Raw genomic sequence first — 20,402 nt, 5'->3', positions numbered from 1 at the left:
GATATGTTCATAGGCTGCTTTAATTTCTCCATTAGGTTTCAGTATAAGTACCTATTTTCTAGAAATAAAAAAACAGTGTTCAGCAGACTTAAAGCTGTAGATTTCCAAAACAACCGGCAGTTTGTTTTCTATACTATGGAGCTGTGATCTTCTAATGCTCTCTACTCAAAGACTGCTATCTTGGAATTTTCATTACTGAATATGTAACATCTTATTTCTATATTGTGTGGAATAATCAATAAAACTATTCAAATGCTAAGAAAATTGTTACTTTGTTCTTCCAAATCTGGCTATGTCTTTCTTTTCATGGCATTAGATTTATGGCTTCACAGTAAATCCATAATTCATTTTATTTTCATAATCTGTAGATGTTTTTCTTCAGAAACACCCCCATGTTTTTACCACTGATATGGTTCAAGTTATCAGTTTCTAAAACCTTTTATTATTCCATTCTGGTAATCAGAGGGAAGCAAGTTTGTCAGAGAAACAGACTCATCTTTGCTTTCTTCCATTATCTGAGAGTAGCAACTATGATACTTTAAATTTGTGACAAAAATAACTGACAGTGACTTTGTTGCCAGAATTTATATTTTACTGAATTTCTCCCTTGACACTGGATTTTCTTCTGTGCGTTTTGCATTCTCTTAGCACTTGGGGATTATGTTCCTAAAGAACAGACATTATCTAGCTTTCTTAACTACAGGTGGTTTGTATGCCTTCCTTGTGATCAGACATTCTAATCTGGAGACAGTGTTTTGTTTGTTTGTTTGCTTGTTTTCTCTTTTCTCACTCTGTTACCCCAAACAGAGCAATCCCCATTCTGTTTTACTCACATTTAGCCAAAGAAAATCTCAATCTTATCTCATGCAGACTTTCCCTTTTTCATCTTCTGCTTGAGGTCAGGGTCCTCTTATTACTAGTAATGAGTTATCCCATTTGCAATTGTATTTATGCATTGTAGCCTATATGTGTTGTATCAGATTTATTGCAGTTCATATTTGATGATCCTTTATTTTTTCTATGTCTTGCTTTATGATTTGTTGTCTACTTACATTATCATATATACTAGAGCTTGAACCCCCACTTTTCTAGCTTTACCCCTGTAACCTTTTCTTTTGACATGCCTCAGAATGGCATGACTCAATCTGTACAGTGCACCCCTTTGAAGTTCTGAAGCCCCTCTGTTTTATACTTAGACTGCTACACCCTACTTAGGAGTAATCCATGATGTCCAGTGAACAGTCCAACTCAAGTGTGTATCACTCTGTCATCAGAGATTCTGTCTGTCTGTCTGTCCTCACAGATTTTGCCATCAACGATAAGGCCACATTTTAAATCCACTCAACATATGGTAAGTTCAAGACTGGACTGGTTGGAGTCCTTTTCTTCAACAGCTTCCTTTATACCCTGAAATTATGTTTGGTTATTCAGACATAACCAAGAAAATATAAAGGTGTTAGTGCTCAATGCTAGGAGTGTAAGCAAGAAACTTCACTTCTTACAAGCTCTCCTCACCCTAGAGAATGTGCATGTCTGTGTAGTCACTAAGACATGTTTTAAAGCCACATAGAGCTCATCAGCAATGCAAGGCTATAAAGCCTTCCACACATTTAGACCAGCTACTACGCAGACATGGACTAAAGATGGAGGTGTCTTGATTTGAATCAAAAATAAATATATCTCAAGGCTGGTCAAACAGGACAATACACTTGAGCTTCTCTGCATTGAAATCACAATAGGCAACATCTCACACCACTTCCTTGCAAGCTATAGATCCCCCTCCATAACCCAAGAAACCCATAACATGCATTTGAGCCTACCATCCAATCCAGTACCGCATCCGTGGATAACTTTAATTACCTCACTATTAATTAGGAATAATATATGGCACCAAACATGCAGGCAGTGAGATTCCTGGAGTTTCTAAATGCAAACTCCCTGGATCAGATTGTCAATACGCTGACCAGGGGCATAAACATACTGGAGTTGGTCCTCACTAATATGGGAGAGTGCTGCTCACATCCTAGTGTAATGTCCTATTTGGTAAGATCAGACCACAAAATGGTCACCTTTGAAGTAAGAATAAAACCCAGAACCTCAGCTATCCCTGGAATGTTCAAGAACTACTCTGCCTATGCAGAACTGTTCAGAGAAACCTTATGCAGGCATGTTAATAGTTACATAGAGACAGTTGTATCCACGAGAAATAAGTACAGAACTAACTCAAAAAAAACAAACAAGAAAAACAAGCCACCCTAATGTAATCACAACATCTACAGGCTGTATCAGAGAAAAAAGAAAGTCATGGCAAAAATTAGGAGGTGTAGCACCCAATAGGATAAAAACATTCTCATGAAAATAAAGAAACCACTCAGAGGACACATAAAGTCTACCAATCCAAATATGAGGCAAACTTGGCCTTCCAGGCCAGGGACAGCCACAAGTCATTCTTTAACTATGTCCACAACCAGAAAATGAATTATACAATTTTGTGCAGAGCTCATTGTAAATGGAGCCACTTATCCTGAGCCAGAAGATATAATAATCCTATTGGCAAAGAAATTCTATGCTAACCTTATTTATCTCTCCATCTCAACCTCCCCTCATGAAATACCATCAACTATAACTCTCCGTACTATCACTAGGCAACAGGTCCTCAATGTTCTCTATAAGGCCAAGAACACTGCATTGATGAGCCCAGATAATATCCCATGATGCTTTCTAAATCACATGAAACATGACCTATCAGGCCCTCTGAAATTGCTATTTAATTGTAACCTCCAAAATGGCTTTGTGCCTCATGAAGGGATTACAGCAACAGTCATCCATCAGCACAAAGGAGGGACATCTATAGACCCTGGAAACTACAGACCCATAAGTCTCACTAGTCTCATATGCAAAGCCATGGAAATAATTATCACTGAAATGGTCAGTAGTGACATAGGAAACCTCCAGTCACTGGACACAACCCAGTTTGCTTTCACCAAGGGAAGGTCATGCCTCTTTAACCTGGTGGGCTTGTTTGTGAAGGTCACCAAAGCAATGGATGAAAGCAAAACAGTTCAAATGCCTACTTGAATTGATCAAGGCATTTGACACAATATCTCACTTGGGCATTGTTGATACACTCAAGAGCTTAGGTCTAAACCTGTATATCACCTGGTGGATAGCCAGCTGGCTCACAGATAGGACCCAGGAAGTCAGAATTGGGGAGTCCACATCTATACCAAGAGATCAGGCACAAGTGGAGACCTTACGGATCAGTCCTTGGACCGCTCTTTTTTGACATTTACTTCTTTGAAGTCAAGGCCAATGTTAAGGGCCTCTGGCTGGCTAAATTTGGAGATGATTGCTAATTAGGACCAGTCATATAATCCCCTACTGGCACTAGTGCACTCAAGGAAGGGCTGGCACAGGCCCCAGACTAAAACTAAATGCCAAGAAATGTATAACAGCATCCTTCGGGAAGTCAATCCCCCCCCCGGTAGCTATCATATTGAGAACACATCCCTAAGAGTTGACCCAGAAGTCAGGGACTGATGGACACATGTAGACAGTAATCTAGCCTTTGAGGAAATCATTCTTTGTTGTGCAGCTTATTAATAGATGACATCTAAGTCCAAGCAGGTCATTTTCCACTGTCTTCAACATTCATTAGACCTATCATTGAATATATTGTCCCCTTTGGAATGTACCTTACCAGGCACATCCAACAATTGGAACCTTCCTAAGAGTCTCCTCACTAAAAGAATAGAAGGTATAGGCAACATATACTATGCAGGCCACCTCAAAGCCCTTTTTCTGTATTCTGTCTCCTACAGACTGTGAAGGGAAGATCTATGTCTGGTATACAAGGCATTGTTAGACCCCCACCATGATGGATCTCCTGCATATCCATGAAACAAACAGTACCAGAATTGCCAATTATGAAAACTTAAACCTAGTGTGTTGTATAAACAGGACCTGCTGAAGACACAGGGATGTATCACAGAGACTACCCCTTCTCTGGAACAAAGCTCCTCATCCATGTGAAGCACAGTTCCTGCCTAAAACAATTCAAATGTATCTTACTCAGTTACATTGGGAACAGGAAATTCATCCCTGGTTTGACACCTGCATCTCTAATGGACACAGGCCACCTGTAAATGGTTCATCTCCCAGGCCTCTACTTGTAAATGTTTCACCTCCCAAACTCCTGCCTACACTTATCAAAGATACGAGAACTTGTCCGAGATTTGGGATGCATGGCTAGGCTTAAAATGGCCCTACTTTTGTTAGCCTAGTACACAGCTATGAACCTATATTAGTCTTCAGAATACTTCAATTCTCAATTGATTGACAGCAGTCTTCTACTAAAATAATACATAATATGCCCTTCTATCAAATTCTAGTCACCCTCTTCTACATTCTCTTGAAGTCAGTACATATTGCAACTCAATGGTCAATTGGTTGTCACAAATATCTGTGTATCACAGTTAGTAAAAGTCATTTAGTAATTTTAATTTATTTTATTTTAGTTTAGTTTAGTTTTTGTACTCCCTGCTGATTCAAAAGAAACATTAACCAAGAACAGGTAAATACTAGCTTGGCCACAAAACTCTACTATAGTAATATGGCTGGTATGCATTGCCGCTTCTATTAATAAAGTCTGTAAATGTGGATGTTGAATTTAGATTTAGACTTGCACAGATTAAAAGCAATCTTTCTTTTTCATATCTTGATCTTGGGGGATTTGAGTGGTGGGTGTATATGTGGATATTTGGTCTGAGACTACTGCAGTGGAGAGAGGGTGATAGGACCCAGGAGCGGGCATAATATCACTTCTGGTTCTGGAAAGGGCTGGACATTGTTTCTGACATTTTTAACATAATTATAGAAGTCTTTTCAGTTGTCTTTTATCTGGGTGGCTATTGTTATCTTATAACTTCATTTGGTTGATTAATCAAGGTCGGGTGTTCCTTATTTAATTTAGCAAGGGTAATTTTGGCATCTTTAGAGTTAGGTTTATTTGTACAAGCAGTATTTTTTCCTTTTACTATAAAGCCTGTTTATATATGGGTTCCACAATAGGGTTATTTTTGAATTTGAATTTCTATTTATTTCTGAGGGATAGATTCATCTATGCAGCTATTTTCATATGCATAAAATTTGGCAGTGAAAGATTTCACATAAGAAGCATTAAAAATACAAGCTGTCTAATGCTGATAGGAACAATGGGCTCATATGATCACTTAAATTATTAATGGGATCTGTATATGGTATAGTAAAATAAAATATTAACCTCCACACATTAATATCAAAATAAGGCATTAAACTTTTAACCAAATTGCAGTTCTAATTCATAAACCATTGTTCGGATAGGAACAAAGCATACAGTCACTGACCTGCCTTCTTTTTCTGCAGTTTCCTGTAACACATAGCTCATGTGCAGGAAATCCAAATATAAACTGGTGAATAAGATTTGGGAGAAACAGGAAGAGTGCAAGCAGAAACAAGGTTGTCCAACAGTGAATGGATGGGTTGCATGACAAATAATCTGCAACTGTCAGGCTTAAATGTTGAAGTAGGTATGAGAGTAGCATTGAATCAAGAGAGATGGTCACAGATGGTGTGACACCCCAGTCCCATATAGATGAGAAAAAAAAGGGGGTTGATGATGATGATGTTGATAATGTTGACACAGGCAGGTAGACAGAGAAGAATCACAACTTAATGTATTTGCATTAATCATTTGGGTTGTAAACTTACCTGAAATGTTAGCAGTGACCACATCTGGTAGTGTACAATCACAGTTTAGGTATTTTCAACTTGTTGGTTCATTAAGGAACTGAGCTATGCTGTGATGTCATGTATCAAACTTTGAAACAGACCTGCTTTTGTTCGACCTTATGATTGATATTTCAGTCTCATATTAAAATAACATTTCTTTTAGTGTAATCTTTGTAGGAACCTAAAGAGTGTCTTAAAAAGCTTGAAAAGAACTATGTGGTGGCTCTAAACATGACTATAGTGAGTTTATTGTGATCTTCCCCCAAACTTGTGAAAGTAGAGACAAGCTAGTTGGTAACCTTCTGTTAATTAGAGCTTTGTGTTGCTTTAGCTCTCTCTCTCTCTCTTTTATTGCTATCTAGAAGGGTTATGTTTGCATTGACCAGTACTATGTATGCCCAAATGTAAACATCAGTTGTATTATTGTTTTTTTGGACGTGCACATATGGCCATATGTGCATGTACACACACACACACACAGACACACACACACACACACACACACACACACACACACACACACACACACACACACACACACACACACACACTGATACTTATTTGAGCAATAAGGCAGTTCTGTCATAAGTCTTCTGTAGAACAGATAACAGAAGGTATAGGAAAATCATTACATAGTACTACAAGAATAATGTTTTGCATTGAGCAGAAACTAAAAGTATCTATAATATTGGTCTAGTAAATTAACTGTTTTATGGGTATAGACAGACACATGTTTTGAGTTAGCAGAAATTAAAACCTTTCATTTAAATAGGTTTACTACTATCAAAAAGTTGAAAGTAAAAAAAAAATCTATTCAATTGATCGAACTGACATTCTGAATTTGGTAATGTCACTTTTACAAAATGTTGAAAATCATCACTTTGACATCCACATTTGAACAAATTCAGAGTGTCAGGAGGTGACCTCAGACCCTCATGAAGTTGTGCTGAAGCTGCCATATGAATTGTACACCAACAGCACAAGTTTTTACAGTTTTGTAGAGGGGCAACACCCCCTGCACCTCTCATGTGGGGCCCCTGCAAATTATATATTCCAACTCCAAGATTGCACTGCAGTGAGGAAAAGGGTACATTTCCCTATCCGTACTGCAGTGAAATCTGTTATCAGAATGTTGAATGCACATTAGCGAATGTACACTACCCTTTGCTAATGTGCATTTGAACATTTTCAGAATGGCATTACAGAAACTGAAAAAGACACATACGAACATCCCAGTTTCACATAAGTGCTGTTCCACATTTGATAGTAAACCATATATATATATATATATATATATATATATATATATATATATATATATATATATATATATATATATATATATATATATATATATATATATATATACTATATATAGTAGCTTTTTACAAGCATTAATTAATTAATTCACTCATTCATTCATTTCTGATTATACACTTAATCCCGTTCAGAAAAGGATGGAAGTCACTAAGTGGGCACAAGGCAGATAAACTAATCCTGCACTGGGAGCCAGCTCATCACTGCTCTTATACTAATTTATTTTATTAAATTCAAAACATGGTAGTTTACACATGCCTAATGTTACATTCAAAATGCATAACCAGTGCTGTACTCTACACAGTATATTGTTTAAAAAATGCTAAAACTGGATTTTATATTAAATATTACATTAATCTGTTTACTCCTTTCATGTTGTTGCTGAGCATTTTCTGTGACTATTTCAATTATATCTGCAGACCAGATTTTTCTTAATTTTTGAAATGTGAGTCATGCAACATTCATAGTGCTATAGTTTATACTTCTAATATTGGTTATAAACTGAATATCAAGGAATATATGAAGTTAAGTAAAAAAATAAGTATAGGGTGCATGTAGTGTATATGTGTGTGTGTGTGTGTGTGTGTGTGTGTGTGTGTGTGTGTGTGTGTGTATATATATATATATATATATATATATATATATATATATATATATACAGAGAGAGAGAGGGAGAGAGATCACACAACATTTCAAATTTAGCTCAAGTTTTTAACTTGGATTTTCTGACCATTGATCTTCTGAAATTTAGTATTAACAGCTCAGCCTTCAGGCATTTTTAAATGCCTATCCATGTTTCTGTCTTCAGCATTAATTCCATGTTTGATGTCTGTGGCTATTGTAATACATAGCCTTCAAACATAATCACAGCAATGCTGATCAGTGAAGATTACAGTCTGCCCCTGTATGTCTGCAGGCAACTTTCACATGAGGAGGTAAATGTTCCCTTGCTAGCATTTGGAGGCATCTTTTTACTAAGAAAAGTATGCTAATGCAAGGAACTTTGAAACCACAGCACAATTAATCAGCTTCATCTCAGCATGCTGGTTTAATACTAAACAGCTCTTAGATCTTTGACTGTACTTCATCTGACTTAATTCTTTGAAAGTAGGATCCAGAGTATTTAAAAATAAATTGCTAAAGTTATCCAAAGAAGAAGTAATCCTGCATTTGTAATGACTGCAAAACTTGCTCAAACAAACATAACAGAATTTGTGCATGCCTGTTTAAGACATTTGGAGTTCCATTTTCTTAAATGTTGATATTGCTTCCTATCTTACAGAGTATAGAGTTTGATGTCTCCACTGCTTCCTGTAATCTGGGATATACAGGACTTGAGTCCTTCCACCCCTTTTTGACAACTGTGTATTTCTGAGGAATTCAAACTGTCGTCCTGAGTCACAGCTGAAAAGGGACACTTGTTCCCAGTGGAGTTACCTGATTTACAAATGTGAAAAATGACTCTTTCTTTGCAGACAGTCAATATGTGATACTTAGGTAGAGAAAATGAGACTGCCAGTGCTGTCTGTAGCCTTTGACAGATCAGAGATTGATCTCATTCACCTTATTTGTGCATTGTTTCAGAATATGCCTTTCAGAATATGCAAATGTCTTTAGCTTTCGTTTTTAGTAATGTAGCCCTGGCCGCATATCACTGCCATACATTATCACTTCATTGGCTCTGCTTGACAGAGGATCAGTTAATTAATCAATGGGGCAGCGAAAGCTGACACACTCTTGCTAGGCTTATAAATGCCTTCGGGCAGATAGCCTAGTACCTACCTATGAGAATGAATGAATGGCTATGAATATAAATATAGATCATCAGACTTTCTAGATTATGTTAATGTGAGTTTATTAAAAGCTTACGTCATGGACTAAAATCTGCAGTTAGTTAGTTAGCATGCTATAACAAATATGTTTTCAATGCTAATGTCACACAAGGCTCATACAGTTAGTTAGGTCTAGACTTGATGTGAGCATGGAAACATACAAATTACTTTTTTGTATTAAGCAGGTATACTAAAAGTGTTTCTATACCATTAGCTTGTAACACACTTCCCCGCTACCAGTCACTCATATTGGCAAGTGCCCTAGCTCCCATTGACTCAATCCCCATAAAGTTAACAAAAGCTAATTATACCTTCTAACACCCTAACCCTAACAGCTCTCACCCATTCTCTAAACCTAAACCTCTGATCAGTTTGTAAAGCTAACATCTCCCTCTCCTCCTTAGCCCTCAAGTCCCTACTGTTCACTCCCATTAAGCTAAAGTCCCCCTAACTTCCATAACCCTAATCTCCTGATCACTTCCTCTGCCTAGAATTGCCCTTCCCTCACTAACACTAAACTTCTGATACCCTGATTATTCCCTAAGCCTAAAGTTTCCCCTCTCCCTAACACATATATCTTGATCACTCCATAAACATAAAATACCTTTCCTCTAGCTAACCTTAAAGTCCTCCTCTCTGTTTCCCTTCCTCATTAACTGGTTCCATGGTGAGTACTTGATGGCATCTGACCATTGTGGTATCTGCACCACTGAACTCACAGTGAAGTTATAGCTCCTATTTGGGTAGCTGGGCAGTTGTGATTACAGATGTTAAAGTCCCTGGCTGTAAGTCAGTGGAATACAAGCAGCTGGGACTTGAGCAACTGTAATATTTCCATATGAGGCCAGTTATGTCATCTGCTGTACAAGGTATATGCAAAACAAACAGTAAATCGAAGTTGTGCTTAATGTGACCTTTTTGGTCAAATTCATTAAAGTGGTGTTAAAGATAAGTAAAACACTCTTTAGTGACCATTTTTTCTCAGATGTTCCTGAGTTGTTCCTTGCTGAGATAAACCTTCGGGTACAGCACTTATGGAAGCAATTTCTGTTTTTTTTTTATTGAGAAAATAGAAGACGGTTAATACACTTGAAGTATTGTGAAATAGGTGAGGAGAAAGTTTTCCTAGTAATGAAAAACAGAGAAACTAGGTCATTTTAATAAATAACCTAATGTTACTTGTTTATAGAGGAGATTTCAGCTTTTAGCAAAACTTTCATTGGTGTCATGCAGGAGAGAAGTCACATCTGCGTATATTCTGAAGCAGGTCCTCTTTTTGACTGAGGGAACAGGATAAATTTTGGAAGGAGTGCTGTGCCATTAGGGAAAAGGGATCCATAAATATCCTGGAATCAAATATCAGAGTATAGGCAAAGAGAAATAAATAGGTGGGGTTCCTAAACAAAAGACCAGCACTTGTAGAGTTTTTAAAAGAATCTAGAACAGAAGCTGCCATTAAAAAGGAATAATTAGTAGAGCATATAAAATATTGCACAATAACTATAAGAATCAATCAGAGGAGGTTAGAAAGGATTGGGAAGAGAGACTGGATAAGCAATTCACAAAGAAACAATGGGAGAATATATCTATGTCTCCCAAATATGCAGCAAAATCTTGAAGATTTAGGATTTTTGCCGGAAATGTTTACACAGATATTTTTATACCCAGATAGACTCCAGAGAATTTTTCCTCAGGCAGACAGTAAATGTTGGAGGTGTGAAGGGGAAGAAAGAGGTAATTGGGAATGTATTATCTGGAAGTGAGGTGAGTTGGTAGAATTTAAGAATTCCCTGCGGGTTGCACTGTCGGAGATGCTGGGTGGACAGATTGGTCTGATGAGGGAGAGGATTTTTCTGAGCTATGATACAGAATTGGAATTGCCTGACATGGTAAGGCCTTGTATCTAATAATGGTGGCTGCCAAAACAGAAATTACTAGAAAATGGAAATCAAAATCTAAATCAACTATACTGGAAGTAGTGAATATAGTAACAGAGATGAAAACAAGTGGAAATGAGGTCTTTAGAAAATAGCAGCAAACTATATAGAAAAACATTTGAATTGTGGGAATAATACATACAAGGGAGGAATGAGGCTTAAAAGACACCAGGACTTAAATGAGCTATGTAATGTTTGAGTGAGAAAGATTGGGTAGATTATAAGTGATGTATAATGCTTGCAGTAGAGTGTGTCAGTATGGATTGTGATGTAAAATGCTTGCTACTAGAATTGTGTGTTTGTTTTCATTTATGTAAATGTATGATTGCCTATGTAGTAAGTGATGGTTTAATGAAGATGTTTCTTGTTTTACAAAAAGCAGGAATTGAATTACTTATGTAATATTGCTTGAATTATGTGATATATGGCAATATATGTGAAGTATAATGTTTGTTATGTTAATATAGTATGATTACTTTTATATGAATTTAAATTTGCCTATGTCACAAGAGATAATTCAGTAAATGTATTTAGAAAAAATATCCTGGAATTATTAGGAGAAAATTGGATACTGTGTTGCTAAGGATAACTGCTGATGAAACACATTAGACCCTGCTGCAGAAAGTTGCATGTTGTATTACTAAGGTGAAGGAAAGCTTACATTTGTTGGAATCATAAGATACATTACAGTGCTGCACTTTACATCTCTAGTAGGTGTTTTAAGCTATTAATTTCATTTGGAGAAAAGAATTGAGTTTGGGCATAGTATACTTGATATCACCTCTACTCATGGGATGAAAAAGTACAATGTGCAGTTAGTTAGGGCAAGGGAAAGAACAGAAGTGTACAAAAACTGGCCAAAGACATACCAAATGGCAGCTGAGATTTTGACATAGTGGCTCTGGGGTTTTGGGTAAGTGTGGTGTATGGTGAAAGATCCTAGGACATTAGTCAACTGAATAATATAATATTCTGTAAAGAAGGATTTAGCTAAGGAATTGCAGCTTTATCTTGCTGCATTTCAGATTAAAATAAATCACCAACCTTAATATCAAAGAATCCATTTCAAGTGTTTGTAAAAATGGTTAAGACATCAGTGTGTTTTGCCTTCATAAACATTTACATTGTTATACCTTCTAGCTCAACATTTATTGGATTGTAGATATAGCCAGTTTAAATTCATTTTTGTCAACATACTGATTAAATGCCAAACAAGTCTAATTGATGGATAAGTGCTATATTCTGGGTTGAGGAAGGAAAACTTTGTGCTGTTTATTGATCCTCTGGAGTATAGAATTTTGAGACTAATGATGCATGGGCTGCTGAGAACGATCTGGTGACGAAACAGAGAGGGCAGTAGTAACATGGAGGAAAAATTGTCAGTGCAGAGGACTAAAACCATATATTGTTACTGAACTGTTTTCTGTAGTCCAGGGTTTGATTTTCTCAGCCTCCATTTGCATACTATGTGACTCTGAGCAGGTTACTTAACTGGGCAATACTCCATGGTCACCTGTATAAAGGAATACTTTTGTGTCCACTGGGCTTGCATATTAAATAATTAAAAGTAATTACTATTAATTGAACCATTATAAGACTGCAGCCGACAATTTCCCTGAATGCAAGGAGAATGTTAACAAACATGTTGGATGTGAAAAGATAACCAGAATATGAAAACATGCACATCTCATTCACTGTGAAGTTCTGGAGAGAGAATTTGAAAACATACAGTTGTCCTACTAAACCAATGCATAAAAGTATATTCATGGGCTTCATAGCTGTCCTTTGAGCTCTGACACTAGCAAATTAATTTAAACATTAATAACCTCACAGAACAACTTTTTCTTCCATATTTTTCAAATGTTACTCCTCCAACTCGCCTGCATGCCACCAAATAAAACTTTGCCAAAAGCTAAATTTAATTTAAACACATTTTGAGCTTCTGCTGCTGCCAACGGTAGCATTGCTTCCAGTATGGCATCACTATTTTCAATGGATCCACTATCAGCAAACATCTCTTTAGCTGCTGCAGTCTTTTCTTCTTCTTCTTCTTCTTCTCCCATAGGATCTCCTGCTGGCACTACTTCTAAGCTTGTACTGATAACATCCTCCACCAACCCACTGTGAATTTCTATGATTTATTTTCTGATCTCCCTTCAGCAGCAAGTACAGGAGATCAAAGCTTTGCTCCAGAAGATTATGGACTGCATAAATAATGAGGATTAGTCTACACAGTATGCAACTTTGTGATAGGAGGGAACTGAAATTTCAGGTTACGCACTTCTTGCAATTTACTCAAATACTCCACGAATGAGTGGAAGATCAAGAAAATCAAAACAGGTTTAATAATATTAGAATCATTGATCTGCATGAGGGAGTAGAGCAAGGAGATTTACAGGTGTCGATACCTACAATGCCGAGCATGGATAATACACCTAAATTGTTTTTAGAAAGAGTGCATTGTTTACTTGTTACCCCCCCCCCCCCCCAGCAATTGTCTGATTCTTTTTTTGGTCATAGCAGCAAACAGAAAAGGAGATTTGTGTGGAAGGGGAAGAGGAATATAACTTATATAGGCAAACACATTGATTTTGCTAATGACTTCTTAAAAGTGTTCATCAAAAAGAGGAATAATTGCTTCCCAGGTTTGTTTCCTTAAAGGGAAGGGTGTTGTGAAGAAAATGAAAACACTGTCATTTGCTTTAGCATGTCTGGCAGAAGAGTTGTGTATTTGCTCAGATTAACTTGTATTGAATGCCAACATGTCTAATTGTGAAAATGTAGATATATTTTTAAAATGTTGAGTATTTCCCATTTATACAAAATGTTTAAAGAATCTGTCAGTGTTTCGATACATTTCATTGCACAAATTTGTGAGGGAAATTCTAAAGTGCAAACTATCTGTGGAGAATCAGCTGATCAGTATGTGATGTCATTAGAATGTTCCTGATTGCTAGCTGATTATTTGAACAGATGACTTGACAGGAAAAATAACTTTTTCAATCAACTGATTATTTTTAAAATAAGACAGTTGAGACTGTTAACCTGGACTATAAAAGAAACTGCTGAAGTCAGTTGAAGAGCAGTTAGTGAAGAGTTACAGTCAGTTACAGTGCTGTGCAGTGGATACCCAAAAAAGGACTCACCAAAACTGTAAGCCAGCCTTTGCCTTGCTGTTATGCTTTAGATTAGATCAGAAACAGTACTCTCTAATTAGATTAGAAAAGTTTAGTTATTTTGCTAGAGTTTTTCTAAAATAATGGGCTTCTATCTTACAGTTTAATTTTATATTTCTGGTGATTGAATTCTGGTGTTTATTGAAAGTTATCGATTTACATTTTTTAACAATAATTTTACTTATTATTAAATGTTTTTCATTACTTTACATTGTGGCTGGACAATCAGTGTATTCTTTAGAGTTTAGAGAGTGTTTATACCTGTTTGATACTCCCCAGGTCACCTTGAATGCTTGGCTGCTTTTGGTCATAGCTATCGTTTATGTTGATATTTAATTTCTAATAATTGATCACCCTTTGAAGGACATGTAGACATGTCTGACTCTGGTGGGAGCATTTACCATTTGTATTGGAGAGGAGACACAGCTGGAAATCTGTGTCAGGCTTCCCAAATGTGTTTGAGTGTGTGAGATTTGAATTTATTTTGAGTGTGAATGAGTGAGACAGATGTCTTAGACTGGAACACATTGCTCTGAATTGCATAACAAGGGATTACAATTAGGGTGGACAGAGGTATATTGTCTGGTCCCAGGAAATAGACCATGTTCTATTTGTGCTCTTAAGGGAAGTTGTAGAATTTTACTCTTGTGTGCTCTGTGCTCTGGTGTTTTCCTGATGCCGCTCCCACACTGGAATCAGTGGTGGGATTGAGGCTCCTTAGTTACTGACCCAGGTTTTAGGTGGGTGATGTAACATATTGATGGCAGTCTGGTGGGATATTAACTGGACGTCACATTATTGTTGGCAGTTTAGTGGGATTTTTAATTGGATTTAAGTAGCCTGTGGGTAGCTGTCATTAAGGTATGCACTCTTGACAGCCACAAGATCAACAGTCAGAATCTCAGTCCACCACAGTTTTATTTATTTTTCTTAAATAGTCAGGGATAGAAAGCAATGATGTCAGCACAGCATTTTAGCAAGCTGAAAAAGATCTAGCTGGCTAAGGACTGTGAAGCCAGAGGATTGATGCATACCAACCTGACCAAGGAACCAATGATTTCAGCTTTGGTTGCAACCACAGCTCAGACCAACCATTCAGAGGATATCCAGTTTGGTGTTGGTGATGTGCAGCTTGCCAGGACAGGATAGTCCACATTTTCTTCAGAGGACCTGAGAATCCAGATGGAGTTAGAGAGATTGCACCTAGTGGCTGAGGAGAGAATGCAACACCTGGACACTGAGGAAAGGGAGAAACAGCATCAATATGAACTGGAGGCCAAATATCTTGAGCTAGAATCAGCAGAGAGACTGTGCCTGGAAGCCCAACAACTGGATACTGAAGAGAGAGTGTGGCATTTAGAAGCTCAGGACAATGAGAGAGAGCAACATAATTAAATGGATCTTGTAACCCCTCGAGAGGGTTATGGATGTAATGGGGAAGGGAATAACCAGACCCTAGAAGCCATAAAGGTCAGTAAAATTTTTCCTCAGTACAGGGATGGGGGTGACTTTGATAGTTTTATTCATATTTTTGAGAAGGTATGTAGACAGTATGATGTTAACTGTGAGCTCTAGGTTTTGCTCCTGACTCCCTTACTCCATGGTAAAGCTGTTCAGTCTGTAGCACAGTTAAATGATGTTGATTGAATTATGACAAAATGAAATGTCACTTGCTTGACTGTTTGAAACTTACACTTGAGGCATATAGAAAAAGGTTTTGTGAACATAGATGCAAGGCAGATGAAAGCATATGTGATTATATTGTTGACTTAAGTACTTGCTTTCACGGATGGGTGAGTGGGGTGTCAGGTCACCATTTCTGAGGGACTGGCAGACCTTTTGGTGAGGGAAAAAGCCCGGCTAGCAGATCATGAGTGTAAGTCTGCAAAGGAGTTCAGGAGAAAAGGGGATCTCTACTTGGCAAGCACAGCACCACTGCATAAGAAAGGGGCACCTAACGCTGCACATGGACAAAGGGAACCCATGGAGGGCAGTCTGAACCACTCCAACAGAGTACATCAGTAATGGATGAAGCTATTAATCTAACTGCAGGGTTAGAGATTAGATGCTTCAAATGTAACCACAGGGGACACATAGCAGCCAAATGTCCATTGAGGCAAGGTGAGAAACAAATAAGACAAATATAACCATTTTGGTTCAGCATGGACTGGTTGCCAGTGATGGCTAAAAGAAACAGAGGTTCAGCTGGTCATGCATCTAACTCTCCTGATCCCAAATATTCCAGGTCAGGAATGGAGGGAATGCAATCTGGGTTTGAGTTTCTGTATACTTAATTGATATTTGGTCTTTTGTATGTTCCACTACCCTTACTATAGGTATAGTTGTAAAATATTTGCTGGGCATTTTAATTTTAGCAGTCAGCATCACTTTAAAATTTCTTATTAGCTATATCTTATATTGATGTTTATACTAGTAGACTGTTATTTGCTGTGGTACACAGCAGGATTCGACAATGGAGCTGATGTCAGTTAGATCTCATAAGCTAGAGAGTCACTGTATAGTGTATATAGTTTTATATTTTATAATGTTGATTTTTCAAGTTCTTAGGTTAATAGTTATTAAGTCTACTTGTTATGCATTTCAATTCCTTAAATTTTATTCTTATTTCAGCTCTTCCTGTATATGATTTTCTATTTCTATAAATGATTGCTTTCATTTTCTTTTTTTTTTTCCTGTGGTTAGCTGAGATTACATGCTAGCTTCTCTGACTGGAGACTATTGGCAACACAAAATAAGCCACATTGATTAGGTGACTTAGTTCAAATGTCAGTGGTATTAATTTCCCAGTTAAATGAGCTTGTTTGCTTATATGGACAGGCAAGACATTCCCAACATCATAGCACTTCAGCAGACCCTTATGCTGTATCCTGAACTTGTTCAGCAAGTCTAATGGGGTTATGAATTAGTGTCCTTTTCAGTCTGTGCATCCACCAGATGCAATGGTGTTGCTATATCAGTGAAACAGGGGACTTCTCAGATCCATGTATTAGATACCTTCTCACTTCCTGGAGGGAAGGTGGCAGGTGTGTTTTCCAGGGTTGTTTATAGAGTTATTACATTATTTTCTATGTATTTTCATGCTACACTGAATTCTAGCACATTGAAGTTCTTGGATTTTATGCAAGATAACATTAAGGGAGCCCTGTTATTGATGGGTGATTTTAACCTTCTTATAGATCCCTTAGATACCTCAGTTAACTATCCCTTCTACCTGTTAACCTCTGGAAAGTGATTAAAAACATGTGGACAGCATAACCACTATACTCCCCATTTTGATATGCTTGCCAGTATAGACAGGATTTTTGTTGATCCAGTTTTAGTCTGTCCTTATCCTATCTATGTAGTAATTATATGCCCTTACTTGGATCATGTTGCTTTCTGTACTCTGTGCTTTTTCCAAACTAGCAGCTGCTTTCACCTAAGCACTGTTGATTACTCACCTTTTATGCAAAATACCCAGATTTTGCTATTCAGATCTTTGCTAGAACCTGAGAGTTTGTAGCACTCATGGTCAGAGTACATCCCCCTCATACATCTTTTGGGAGTCTTATAAAGGGCTTCTGCATACCAGGGTCCACTGGACTTTGGTGTAAATGGAATTCTGATCTTGATGTGCTTCAAGAGTAGTACACTAGGGAGAAATCTATGATGCTACCATCTTATCCCATCCTTATTCTGTCCCTTTGAATCAGCTCAAGAGTCAAATGCAATCTATTATTGATATGAAGATGGAACTGGCTTTGTATAGGCTCTGACTGCAATGTTATGTGGTAACACCTAAGGTTTATACCCACCTGGTGCAGAAATGCATGCATAATGCTAAACTACTGACTCTCCTGACTACTCAAGGGCAATTTTTTGAACCCCCTTCTTTGCAGTACACAATGCAGTGATTTCAGGTATTTTATCAAGAAGTTTACAGGGTTGAATTTAATCTTTGCAATCTTCCCTCAAGTGCACCGTCTATACTTTCATTGCTGCTTCTTCCCACATCATCACTTGAGAAAGCCCAGTCTTTAACTAAGCCTGTTGCCATGTTGAAATCCTAGCAGCTATTAAATGATTACAAGCAAATAAAGCCCCTGGCAGTAGTGGCTTGCTAGCAGACTGTATAAGTAAATCCCATCATTTTGACCTTATGTTAACTATTTTCAATGTGTCTGCCATTTGAATAGCATTCCCTCATTCTTGGAAAAAGTCTGCCATTTTTCTTTTTTTCAAACATGGCAAAGACCCAACTTCTCCACCCAATTATAGTCCAATCTCCCTTCTTAATGTTGACATCAAAGCTTGTATGAGTATCTGGGTTGCCCATATATAACCTGTTATGGCCTCCTTAGGCCACCCAGATCAGGTTACCTTTATTAATGGCAGGATTGCTTAGCATCATACACTATGAGCTGCACAGTAATTTGAAACAGGTAACTCTTGGAATGTCCCTGGGGTCATTTTATCAGACGATGCCAAGAATGTGTTTGATAACTTCAGAAGGCCATATCTTTTCAGAGTGCTTTCCACCTTTCCCCAATATTTTTTTCAGGCTATTTCAATTCTATACCAAGGGCTGTTGCTGCAGTGCATACTGGTCCTTACTTGTATAGTTCCCTGGAAGTTGCTAAGGGGGTTCATCAAGTCTCCTTTAGCTCCTTTACTTTTCATTTTAAACACTGGGTCTCTAGTGCAAATTCTGATCATTTATTCATTCTTATAATTAACCCATTGCAAACAATTTTCTCCTGCTGGAACATTTTAACTAGCTGGATGAATGCCCTTGCCCAAATTTTCTTCTAATCCCCTATCTTTTAGGTACCTAGTATCATGTTGGCTTCGTCTCCAAGAGACATTGCTAAATTGAATGCCATTGTCATTTGGGTGTTAATCTATAGAAGATTTGGAAACTTTCATTTGTACTTAGGCTTCTGCTTATCAAAATGATTCCTATGCCAAGGTTCTGTACATTTTGCAAGGACCTCCTTTCTTGTTACCTTACAGAGTTTTCTGTAAATGGAATTTTATAATCTCTACATTTCTATAGTTCCCTCTTTTGATTAGAGGCCCTATGGGAACGTACTATGCTTCCCAACTCAATGGGGGAACCTGCTTGGCAATTTTTTTATCCACATATCAAGCAATCATCTTAAGGCTGCTGATGGCTCTCTTTAAAGTTCAAGAACATTCTGTGTGGGCCAACATAATGATTGACAATATATATCCACATTTGGATCCAACTCCCCCCACTGCTTTAGTTACCATTTCTGTCTCTAAAAATCTTAATTCTCTGTGCCATTTACATGGGGTACCACACTGCAGCTTTCGCTATTGGGACCTCACTGCATCTTAATACTTTTTATAGAATCACTTATGCTATTCTCAACACAACAAAAAGAATTTGCATAATATCAATATATATCCTAACCGGGAAAAGCTGAAAGACAACAACAACAGCAGCAATATATATCCCAGCAGGTCACAATATACCAGTAAGGAAACAAACAGTCCAACCACCACTGGAGGATGAAGCAAATAAAAATAATGATTTTATTAAGTTCAAACAGAGGTAAGCACTTTCACTACTAACTGTAGCTTCCTCAGACCATTAACATCAGAAACATCTAAATCATCTCCACGATAAAAACACACCCTTGTGAGTGCAAAAACATTGTAACTCTCTCACACTAACATTTAACAAGCAAAATATCAAAATATATATACAAAATATGTATAAAAAATACAATAAAGAGCACACAAGCCTATAAACATACTAATAATGAACTAAACTATGTAATTTAATATGGGTTTTACAGACACTTTAACATCCAATCCTGGATGGGTGTCTGCTCGCATAGATGTTATCTACCTTAGCTCAGCAAGTTTTTACACTCACAAGGGTGTGTTTTTATCTTGGAGATAATTGGCTTTTATTGAGGGGTGTGTACTAGTGCTTAGTTTTGATTGGAGAATGACTTCCTGCTTGTACGAGAGATCTATTTTTAAAATTGTAGATGTTTCTGTTGTTAATGGTCTGAGGAAGCTATGGTTAGTAGTAAAAGTGAAAGATAGTGAAATAAAATCATTATTTTTATTTGTTTCATCCTCCAGTGGTGGTCAGACAACTTGTTTCCTTATTGTTTTATTTAGTTGATATTCCAACCTTTACCTGCTGGCTCTATATTTGGTTCACAATATACCAGTGTTGGAAGCTATATTATCCTGGATGCCCCAAACAATAAATCACAAAACAGTAATCTTAGGAGATGTAAACATAGATTGGCAGACATTGCTTCCAACTTCCCCATAAAAAGTATCAATCTGTATGTTTTTCACACCTCATCAATAGTCCAACACGATAC

This window comes from Protopterus annectens, chromosome 1.part0, assembly GCF_019279795.1.
Source record: "Protopterus annectens isolate FY-2018-M chromosome 1.part0, PAN1.0, whole genome shotgun sequence".
Taxonomy (NCBI): Eukaryota; Metazoa; Chordata; order Ceratodontiformes; family Protopteridae; genus Protopterus; species Protopterus annectens.
Note: the sequence above shows the minus strand (reverse complement) of the source record.